The 11,439-nt window shown below is 40.5% G+C and overlaps 1 long non-coding RNA gene across 1 annotated transcript in view; it reads right to left on the reverse strand.

The window, feature by feature from the left end:
* Positions 1 to 11,115, reverse strand: part of LOC122462031 — a 31,425-nt gene extending 20,310 nt beyond the window's left edge. Inside the window, exons 1-3 of the long non-coding RNA XR_006284355.1 lie at positions 11,105 to 11,115; positions 8,388 to 8,396; positions 1,774 to 1,776 (exon numbers count right to left, since the gene is read on the reverse strand). This is a non-coding gene — a long non-coding RNA (uncharacterized LOC122462031). The remainder of the gene's footprint in view (positions 1 to 1,773; positions 1,777 to 8,387; positions 8,397 to 11,104) is intronic.
* Between the last annotated feature and the right edge of the window lie 324 nt (positions 11,116 to 11,439).

The raw sequence follows: 11,439 nt of genomic DNA on the forward strand, positions 1-11,439 counted from the left end.
AATCAGATATCACAAGAATGAGTAAATGCATCCCAGGTACCAGCATTAACCGTCATATCCACCCCAAAGCTGCTCAGCTTTCAACTAATATATTGCTCCAGGATAGAAGTGGCAACGTATTGCCAATATTTTAATGAAGGACTTCTACAAATATATTCCCTAAAACCTGTGAAAAATTCTGTATGATAACAAGAGGTACAAATGCCTGTAAGGAAGATGGGTAATGAATTGAAAGATCTATTTTTGATTGTTTGTTTTGCTATTGTTATGGAAGACATCCCCACATAGCCTTCCAAGTCATTTTTTCTCAGTTTGTGTGTGAGGAAATTTTGACTCTTGGGAAAATAAGCTGTGTTTTTGTTAGTTTTAGGTTATTCAAGGTTGTGTGTTAAAGACATCTTGGAGAGGGAGTTGTGCAAGAGGAAGAAGAGTTTGCTGTCTAACTTGGGCTCTCATTGCAGTAAATTTTTGAGGAAGAGTTACTCTTTGGGAACTGGGGGTTGGTATTGGGCTGAGATTCCTGGCCTGCATACTATTTGGTCATCTCATTTCCACAGTGGGATACATTTATAAATAAAGCAAATTACGCTTGGAATATACCCAGACTGTGTCACTAATTTCTCCTCCATTAGGAAGCTATCCTGCAAGCCCGTTATCTGCTCCCCCCAATAGAATAACAACATTGGTGTTGAAAGAAAGGGCAACACTACTCAAACAAAAATCCTTTCTGAGATGCATAACCAAAGAACCTGGTAAGACTTTGCTGGAAATAGTTACACTTTGTCCCTGAAATTATGCCAAGTATCATAATAGTATAACACTGTATTCAACTTGTGTACTTTAATATGGTGGGTCTATGAAGAATTTGTAGAGCAATGCCAGCAGTATCCTCCTTTGGGAATTTTACTTTTTAAAATTCTTTATACTCAGTGTAATGTATTACATTACAAAAAGGGGAGGGGAAAAAAAGCAGCTTTTACAGGAGCTTTTTAATGAGCCGAAAAGGTAAATAGTGTCTGGCAAGGCTAATTAAGTAAGCAGTATTAAAAGAGGGAATATATTCCACGGGAGGCAAGGAAACAACCCTCCCCTTTTATTTGTTCACACTGGATTTTAAACAAGGGGTTGCCAGGGTGCAAGAGAGTATGTTAGTTAATCTAAGAGGTCTTTTTTCACCTCTAATGTTGATGAATTCCCCTCCCCGCAAAACAGGGCCGGCTCTAGGCACCAGCTAAGCAAGCTGATGCCTGGGGCGGCGCTGCTGAAGGGGTGGCACTCCAGCTGTTCTTGGGGTGGCACTCCGGCAATTTGGTGGAAGCACCTCTCCGATGTGCCTGTTCTCTCCGGCAGCGGCGTATTTGGCAGGGTTTTTTTGTTTTTGTTTTTTTGGCTGCTTGGGGCAGCAAAAAACGTAGAGCTGGCCCTGTCCCAAAATGACCTTTTCTCATTTGTAAATTATATAAAGATACAAATAGTGCACTGTGGAAGATAAAAGTCTTTAATTCTTTTCTTTGTGACACGTGTGATATTAAAGAAACATGATGGAATTCTGCAGAAAGAAAATCTGTAAAGTTTTCATGGTTCTGAGAGATCAGCTGTTTGCCAAAGTAGTTTGTGTCTGTTTTTTTCAGGACTTAAGCCAGTGGAAAAGCACATGTATGACAGACAAGAAGGAATATCTCCAGAGGATCAGATAGCTCACGAAAGCTCATGCTCAAATAAACTGGTTAGTCTCTAAGGTGCCACAAGTACTCCTTTTCTTTTTACGAATACAGACTAACACGGCTGTTACTCTGAAACCTACATACCCTTGTTAATTGAAATCAAGTACTTTTCTTCATTTGCTATCCAATAACCTTTGAAACCCAGGAACAAATCAAGGAGAGGCTGAACGCTATAAAACAGCTCTTGAATATTACATGGGGGAAAGTGCCTAGTTATAGTGCAACGGGAAAAAGAATGAGCTGATTCAGGTGCACCATTTGGATCTAATTTTCAAACGGAAGTTTGCTCAATTATATGTGCAAAACTGTACATTCAATGTATGTGCTATTTTTACTCTTATACTCCCCACTGCTTGGCCTGACATACCTAGCCCAAAGCTGTCTTTAAGCTGTCCCAGTGGTCATGTAATTTGTAATCCAGAAGGTTTAGTGCAACCGCAAGTCCTCACCACACCCTGTCCAAGCCAATGGTTGGGAACTAGCTTACTCTGCCAATACCCCATAGAACCATTTCTCATGAGAGTACTGAGAGGTACAGTATTGTCAACTCCAAACATTAAATGATCATGAGATTGACTTATAAATAATGAGATTAAAAAAAAGGGTTGGGTTATTTTTACGTGTCTTCAGATTCTGAGTTTTAGGGTACACTCACTTAATATTTTCTAGCTTTTCTCAATCTTTGTCTAGCAAGGGCTAGACATTCACTTTGACTTTTTTTAATGCAAGCTAAAATTGTCGTATAACCACATTAATCTACACCTGGACTAAAGAAAAAGGACCAAATATTGCATGACTAGTGATAAAACTGTAAGAGTTGGTGACTTCAGAAATATCAAAATTTATAGAAGACATAATGGCCTAGCACGTCCATCCTGCTGAATGAAAGTCAAAGACAAATTTGTTCTAAACACAGCCAAATTTCTGGCCTGCCAAACTAGCCCCCTGACAGCAGGCACTGGACCCATGCCAATGCTGTGACAATTAAAACAAAAACCAACTAACAAAACAGCTCCCCTGACCAGATCTACAGGGTGCAGACAGGAAGGCAAAACCCACGAAAGGAGCATGCCATCTTTGCTTTGTGAGAGAAAAACGTCTTTCCCAATGACAAATGACATTCATCTCTGCTCTCAGCACATCCAGAAGTCCAAGACAACAACAATCTCCAACTGACATTTAACTATTTAGGGAGCGAGAGTGGTCAGCACAAAATGATGACAACTAAAGCAGCTTTACTTAGGAGGAATCATATAAGGTGTTGTGGGGACAGATGCAATAGGGGCCAATCCAGCCCTTAGTTGCCCGCAAATGGCTCAGTCAGCAATAGGAGAGAAGGAGTATGGCCAAGACTGCAGTCTGCCACTCGACCAATCCCTCCTCTGGGTTTGGCTGCATATTGAGGCTACACTGCCACATATCCAGGAGTGGGGGAAAGAAAAGAAAGAAGGGTCCTCTCCCAGTAGCTCAAACTGGGAGGTGTGTCCATAACTCTGCTGGCTGAGACTAAGCTTTACTGATTAGTGGAGTAGGCATTTTTGTTCTTTCAAACAGAAATAAAAAGAGACAATACAAAACTGCAGGTATTGGTACAGGCCCCTGTTCTACAAATGCCAGCGATAGGGTAACAGTTACAGCAACGAGCCAATACAGGACAGACCAGTAAGTACGTTAGCAACAACAAACTAGCAGGTGCAATATTAATGGAAGACACAAGGGGACCCAGAACTTTGTGTGTCATGCCATCAATTCTCAGACTTCCAGAGGATATTGACCATAAATAAATAATTCTTCCATTCTGCTTTTGATTAAAATGTTAGTAAAGATACAGAAATACATGTGCAGAATCTAAAATCTCACCAGGACTGAGAAAAATCCATAAAAGAGGTCAAGGAAGGTTTCCCCACTGCTCAGTCTTCCTCAGATTAATACCTATTCCCTAGAAGATAGAATTTCAGAAGGATAAGGGATTTGAAAGAAGGTATTGTAACTCACAGTACCCACACTGCTATACAAACTTGTGCTACACACATTATTATACATACAGAGAGCTTGTCTTTCTCAAGCGTGATATTAATATTCACAGGAAAGGGAAATCAGAAAGAATATCTGAAGTGAACTAAATAGCAGTACCTGTATTCAAAACAATTTCAGAAACCAGAAGTAGGACATAATGCCACTAAACATGGACAAACCAGTTTCTGAACAACATTTGGACTGAACCCACCAGAAAGCCCTTTTTGAAAATTGAGACAAACTTATTTTCATAATACTTTATATTTTCTCATACCTTTGCATTTGCTGGTTCCCACCTCTCAGGCTGGGTGCTATGTTTCTGTGTTTGGTCAGTTTAGTACACAACGATAGATAGATAGATAGATAGATAGATAGATAGATAGACGTAAAACTTATTTTTGTGTCAACTTCAAAAAAACTGATCTTTATACTAAAAATATGATAATGTTTATAAAAGGAGTATTCATAGAAGATTAATATCATTCTGCACAGAGTACTCAACTGATACATAAATTTAAAAAAATCAGTTTACTGAATTAGTATTCACCTTTTAAATGTGCCCATCAGCCTAGCACATAGCCATTTGGTGGCTTACTTAATACAAAAAATCTGAGTAACATCCAATGATTGAATATTGAGGTATACATGGTTTTAGGCTTTCCTCATTTAAATAAAAGATACAAATACAGATTCATACCTAGGTAGGGTATATGAACTGAACTGAACCCATTTCATCCTTGCATGCTGAGCACATATTTTTTCTAAACTAATCAAAACTTAAAGGAGGCTTATTTTGTTTGTTTTGGCTGAGTGAAAATACTGTCAGGCTTTCTTAAAGGTGATGACATAGATGATACTTTCCAAAAAAACCCAACAACCTTTCATTGATTTGAAGATAAATTTCTTTCTGATACCCTTATTACTGAGCTCCTAGCAAAATGCAATGTATGGAAAGAAAGGTATCGTCAAGAACAGGGGAATACTAAAGGTTGTCCTAAAATGCAGTATAGCTGGTCATTTGTTTTAATGAATACAAAAAAATGCTTCCTCTGCCTTTCCAATGATTTTGGGAAAGAGAGAAAAAGATCATGTATACTGTGCAGCTAAGTTGGTATTTCTATTCTTCATGTGTAAGATGTTTGAAAGATAAAAATGTGGACGTCACTACAGCCTAACTCTGCAAATTGCAGATTGCTTCTCACTGATTTCATATGGCATCTACCTTTAAATCAACAAGCATGGGAATGGGACAGTGATGGAGGTTCCTCCTGCTCTACATGTACCCTCCAGAGTGTGAGTTAGAGATGGCTATTATAGCCTACACTACTGGCCACTGGCCAAGCTGTGTGACTTGGGATGAGGTGAATGTCCCCCACCCCCCAGTTCCTTGTGAAATTACCTAGTGTCCACCCAACTAATTAGAGAGGCTCATGATATGGACTAGGTGGTAGCTCAATGGGCAGTGGACTGGAATTGTAGCAACTTCTTGCTGGGCATGGGGAAATGGGATTAAAGCTAAAGCAGGTTCTATTGGTGAGTAGAGGAAAGGAAGGAGAATTATGAGCAACTTTCACTTGGGGAAAGAGGTCAACAAGCACAAGAGTGACAGCTAAACTGGAGACAGAGTTGATGGTTATTTTGGAGAAGAGAACGTCAAAAATACAGATTAGGCAGCTGAAAGAAGGAGGGCTGAGAATTTGCAGAGCTAGGAGAAGACAGAATAATCCATGAAAATGGAGAAGAGATGTGGATCATTACGGATTGGCTCAAATATGAACCAGATCCTTCTGGAGTTTAAAAATCTTTTAGTATTTCATAGATTGCTTGTTCCTTGTATTCATCCTCCTATTTTCTTTCTTTCTTTCTTTCTTTCTTTCTTTCTTTCTTTCTTTCTTTCTTTCTTTCTAAAGAAGGCAGAATTCTTCTCCAACAACTAATAATTACCCTGCCCCTGTCAGAATAAAAAAGACACATTAGCGATAATCTTCAAAATCAAGGTAGTCATGAGGCAGTCAGAACTTTTCCATTCATTGACAGTGTTTTTCTTCAGTACCACACTACTATATCCATTTTATACTTAAATCAAAATGAGAGGAAATAACATGCTGAAGTGTTTTTGTCAGAAATGTTTTCCTGTTATCACCTAATCTATTTTTGATATCTAGTTTTGTTTTAGCTTTGTATTATTTTAATTGGACAAGGACTGAATTGGGCTTTTGTAATATATACAGTCTGTACTCACCACGGTGCTTTATTTCTTGAACAAGACACTGATTTTACTTCTTTAGAACATATGATTCATGTATCCTGAAGACACTGCACCTTGTACACTAATTATTATTATATGCATCTACCTAGAGTTGTCTGTATATCTTTTCAGTGTTTGAAGCAGTGATGTGGATTTTCAAGCAGAAGAATTAAGAATTTAAAAAGTGTGAAATTCAAGGAGCAAAGTGGTGGCTTTTTCTTTTTGGAAATACCAAAAGTAAAATCTGCCAATACTTTAGAATATCAGGGTTGAAAGGGACCTCAGGAGGTCATCTAGTCCAACCCCCTCCTCAAAGCAGGACAAATCCCCAATTTTTTTCCCCCAGATCCCTAAATGGCCCCCTCAGGGATTGAACTCACAAGGATTGAACTCATTAGCAGGCCAATGCTCAAACCACTGAGCTACTTATTTATAAATGTAATGTTCTGTGGTTACTGGATAATTCTTGACCAGTTCAGTAAAGGTGAAGGCAAAAATTTGTCCATGGTGATTTTATATCTGTTTTTGTTCTATACCAAAAACGTTGTTAATTTATAGTTATGGCTGCTCAACTGCACATCCTATCAATACCATCACCAAAAATCCAGGGAAAAAATCAATATCAACCCACAATTTGCATATCCAGGTCTTCACAGTCACACTCACATACACAACCTGAATGTAAATACAGGTTGGTTATGTGATGTACGGATGTATGTGATGGGGTAAAATCTTTAACATGGTCCTTTTAAATTGAAAACATGAAGTTGGAGTTCAGTTTCTCCACATGAGTATGTGAGGAAACAGATGTGTGTAGTATTGCTAACCCAAATTGTTAAAAAATCATGAATATGCCCAGTCAGGGGATTAGCGGTGTACTCCGGGTAGGGCAGTATCACCTCATGGTGAGAGTCCAAAAGTCTGTATCCCTGGCATTCATGTCTTGAGGTAGTGTCACCCACTGGCAAGAGTCCAAAGAATGCTTTACCTAGTGGCAATAGCTCAGGGTAGTGTCATCCAGTGGTGCGGGGTTGAGCACTGCCCACTGCCTGAGGTGGCCAGAGCCAGTCTGCCCCGTATAGCAACTGGCTCTCCTTCCTCCTCTGGTGTTGCTGCAGTCATCTGTGGTTGGCTAGATTCTTCCATCTCAGATATTTCTACATGCATAATGTCAAAGAAGTCAGTGATGCTACAAAGACAAGCCACCTCCTCCTGCAGCTCTCTTACATGTTTCTTGAGGGATTCCAACAACACGGTATCCCTGTCTGGCTTTTGTTGGCAGGAACATGCATTCTGCATTCCCAGCAAGTTAAGACCAGGGCTCGGGTCAGGATGCCTGTCTGGTGGAGATCTCCAGAGGTGCAGACAGAAGAGTTAGCAGTATTGTTGGTGATACTGTTTTCCTCCTTGGCAGGTTCTTCCTTGGGGATAGCTGCAAGTTAAGGAAAGGAAAAGGAAAAAAACCCATACAACTCTATTTCCCTGACTTCCTCTGTTAGCAAACTCAACCTGCTAAATCCCTTAGACTCCCATCTGCTTTCATCTCACCTGCCGCATGTCAATATTCAGAGTTGAACCAGTGATGCTGTATTGTTCAATATTCCATGGCTGAGATAGATAAAAGTGGGGGCTCTGTATCATTGGAAAGGGAGTTACCCAACTTCCCAGTAAAACTTGGCACTCACTTCTCACTCCCTGAAGCTAATATGACACAATTCTGTATTTAGAAATTGTTGCTCTTTCTAAAAGTTTTTTATGGATTCCTTTAAGCCCTCTACAGTTGCTCTCATGGGAGCAGATTCAATATTGCCAACCCCCAAAGTTCAAAAATAATAAATCAAACCTCAACTATTAGTGAAATTGACCACAAAATCAGGCACTGGTCACTGTGGAGGATGAGGGTCAAAGCATGTGGTGGGTGAGTTCAGCAAACCCTTACTTACATGAACAAACCTTACTTACATTATTATGTTGATATATTATATATCTGTATTGTATTGCAGTAGTGGTTAGGGACCCCAACTGGGTATCAGAGATCCTTTCTAGTAGGAGCTGTACAAACTCATAGCAAAAAGATGGTTCCTGCTCCAAAGAGATTACCTATTAACGACATTGGGACTACTCAAATGTAGAAAGGTTTCTTGGAACGAGCCCAACATTTGAATATCAGTGTATATAGGTGATCCATACATTTACTGTACTGCATTATTATTATAGCCTCAATTACAGTCAATATGATTTTACATCTTTTTTTGGCAACATACATGCTATAGCAGGGGTGGGCAAATCTTCTGATCTGAGGGCTGCATTGGTTTTCAGAAATTGTATGGAAGGCCAGTTAGGGGAGGTTGTGCCTCCCCAAACAGCCAGGCGTGGCCCGACCCCCACCCCCATCCGACCCTCCCCCACTTCCCGCCCCCTGATGGCCCCTGCCCCAGCCAACCCCCTGGTCTGTGTCCCCTGACCAACCCCGGACCCCCCGCCCCTAACTGCCCCATCCAACACCCCCTCTCCTTCCTGACTGCCCTCCCTGGGACCCCTGCCCCATCCAACCACCCCTTCTCCCTGACAGGCCCGGAACCCCTGTCCCCATTCAACCCCCCTGTTCCCTGCCCTCTGACCACCCCAACCTCTATCCCCATCCTCGGCCCCTGACCACCCCCCAAACTTCCCTGCCCTCTGTCCAACCCCCTCCCCCGCTCCTTGCCCCTCTGCCTGGAGAACCGCTGCCTGGCGGCGCGGCTGCACCAGAACTGGCAGTTGCGCTGCCCGGCTGGAGCCAGCCATGCACCGCGCAGCACACAGCAGCGGGTCAGGCCGGGCTCTGCCGCTGCGCAGCCCCAGGAGCTCACAGCCCAGGCGCCCAGAGCATTGCGCTGGCAGTGCAGTGAGCTGAGCCTGCGGGGGAGGGGGGGCAGCAGGGGAGGGGCCGGGGGCAAGCTCAGGGGCTGGGCCAGGAGCTCAGGGGCCGGGCCGAATGGCCCCGCAGGCCGGATGTGGCCCGCGGGCCGAGGTTTGCCCAACTGTGTGCTATAGCAACTTCCCCTTGGTTATTGCACTCTGTGCTTGTGTTCAGTGTCTTGTACATATGCAGTTTTACCCAATTTGTGATCTTCCTTAGACATGAAAAGTAAACATAATGGGCTTTTTATGTGTGATACGTTATTCAAACTCTCTGATAACTTTATAATTGTAAGAGGACATGATTGAAGTCATTTTCCCAAACCAGACACATCTAACCTAATTAATAAATAAGTAAATTAATGAAATAAAACCTTCTCATACCAACCTCAGACCAAGAAATAAAAAGAGCCAGAGGAAATTACCATCAATGATTAAAATATATTCACAGCTCTACCACTAAGAATACTTTCAAGAAATTATTGTTAATCACAGCATTTCTGAAATCCAGATATTTTCAGTCATTTTAAATTTAGATAGACAGACAAGAAAGACATGGCAAGAAAGACAAACATGGCATCAATGGGTTCTATTAACTAGTACATTAGACATCAAGCAATAGCCTTTGTTGAGCAAAAATGCCTATTTGTTGGTTTCTAAGCACCTGTTCAAAAGCACTGGTTAATAAAAACAGAACAATGACATCTTAATGAAGGCTATAACTTAATGAGCTGTTACAAAAGATACAAAGTTCTGTTTATGCAAAAAGTTTTTGTTTTAGTTTTTCTAAATTTACTTATTTGTTCTAACTTAAAATGATGGATCCGCATTACTGTTGATAGATTAACACAGAGGTTAATAGTGGGAACTGCCTGTATACATGGTCTTCATTAACACCGTATAATTAAACTGAAATTCCTTGAGCTTGACTTGTCAGACAAGATCTTATCTAGATGAATGGTTTTCCTTGCTTTGATTGCTTGAATGATTCTGAGAGTCATTTGACACTTGGCAGCCTACATTATGACATGTTATCAACCAAGCACTGTAAAGAAAAAATAATTATTTCAGAGAAGAAATACATGATAAAAATATTTAAAAATGTAACAATAGCAGTGTTGGCTCTGAGAAAAAAATTACAAAGCAGAGACAAGTCCAGTGAAGAAGAACATCTTTCTTCAGAGAACTTGCAACAAGGTTACCAATCAGTGAACACAGCTGTCAACTATCAATCCCCTGCAGGAACATTATTTTGAGAAAGTTCAAACAATTAAGCAAATGTATTCATTGTACTCCTCCCCATAAATTAACATAACCACTTTTTCTGTTAATACCATTGTCTTGGGGCTATTTCTTGACACACTTTCACTCAAGGGCAGTCAGAAGATAAATTTCATGTTGAGAGAAAATGTTGGAATGCCATTTCTGTCAATTCCACCTTAACTTCATCCTCTTTCTATGAACCCCTTTCCTACAAATTGCTGTGTATCCTCAAATTCTAAGAGCTCTCACAGTTCACCAATGAAATTACCTTCAAAATTAGCTCAGTCTTGACAGGAAGGGTGGTCTTGTGGCTACAGGCGCTGGATGAGACCCCAAGATTGGCATTTAATTTGCAGTTCTGCCACCTTGCTCAGGTAAATTGCTTAGGGCTGGTAGATACTTCAAAAGTTCTACTGACATAACTGTGTCAGTGTGGGTGTGATTTATTGCCAGCATAGTTGTGCCAGTAAAAAACCCTAGTGGAGATGCATTGATACTGGTATAGCTTGTTTTGGTTCCCAAATCAAAATAAGCTACACTGGTATAAGCCTAACCACTATAACTGCATTTATAGTGGGGGGCGGGGGAAAAGGAGGATGCAATTTTTTACTGTGCAAGCATAGTTAAAGCAGTAAATTTCTAAGTGTAGACAAACCCTTAATCTCTCTAGCCCCCTCTGTTAAGAGGGGGGTAATGATACCTCCTTTCTCCCATCCTTTGTCTATTTAGAACGCTAGCTTTTCAGGGCATGGGTTATCTCATACTCTGTTTGTACTGTTCCTGTATTTTTGAAGTCTCTAGATGTTACCACAATAGATATAATAACATCAATTGTAAATGTATTAAACACAGAGGCAATACAGGTAAATTTCCTACCCATGGCAAATGTCAGCATTCTGGCAGTGTGTTTCCAATATGGCGTTACTGATGTGTGGTATTTTTATCAGAAAACCTGCAACTAAAATTAAATATACTCTGCCCACAACTGTAACTTGATAATGTGTCATCATGTAGTCATTTCAAAATTGAAAATAACACATATGCTTCCTATTATTATTATTATTTAGTCCTTGGGTTAATTGCTTGGGAGTGATAGACTCAGACTAAGCTACCAGACCTCATCCTCTTGAGAGGCTACTAATGCCCTTTTGTCCTTTAATTTAATGCACAGCATATTTTATGGATTCAAAGAAGAAAATACCATAACAAAAGTTAGAGGGTAATGTTACTTCTGTATACTTTAAAATTCATTAACACTTTGACTCTAAGATACCTCCAACAAATTGC

The sequence above is a fragment of the Chelonia mydas genome, chromosome 1 (genome assembly GCF_015237465.2).
Source record: "Chelonia mydas isolate rCheMyd1 chromosome 1, rCheMyd1.pri.v2, whole genome shotgun sequence".
Lineage (NCBI taxonomy): Eukaryota > Metazoa > Chordata > Testudines > Cheloniidae > Chelonia > Chelonia mydas.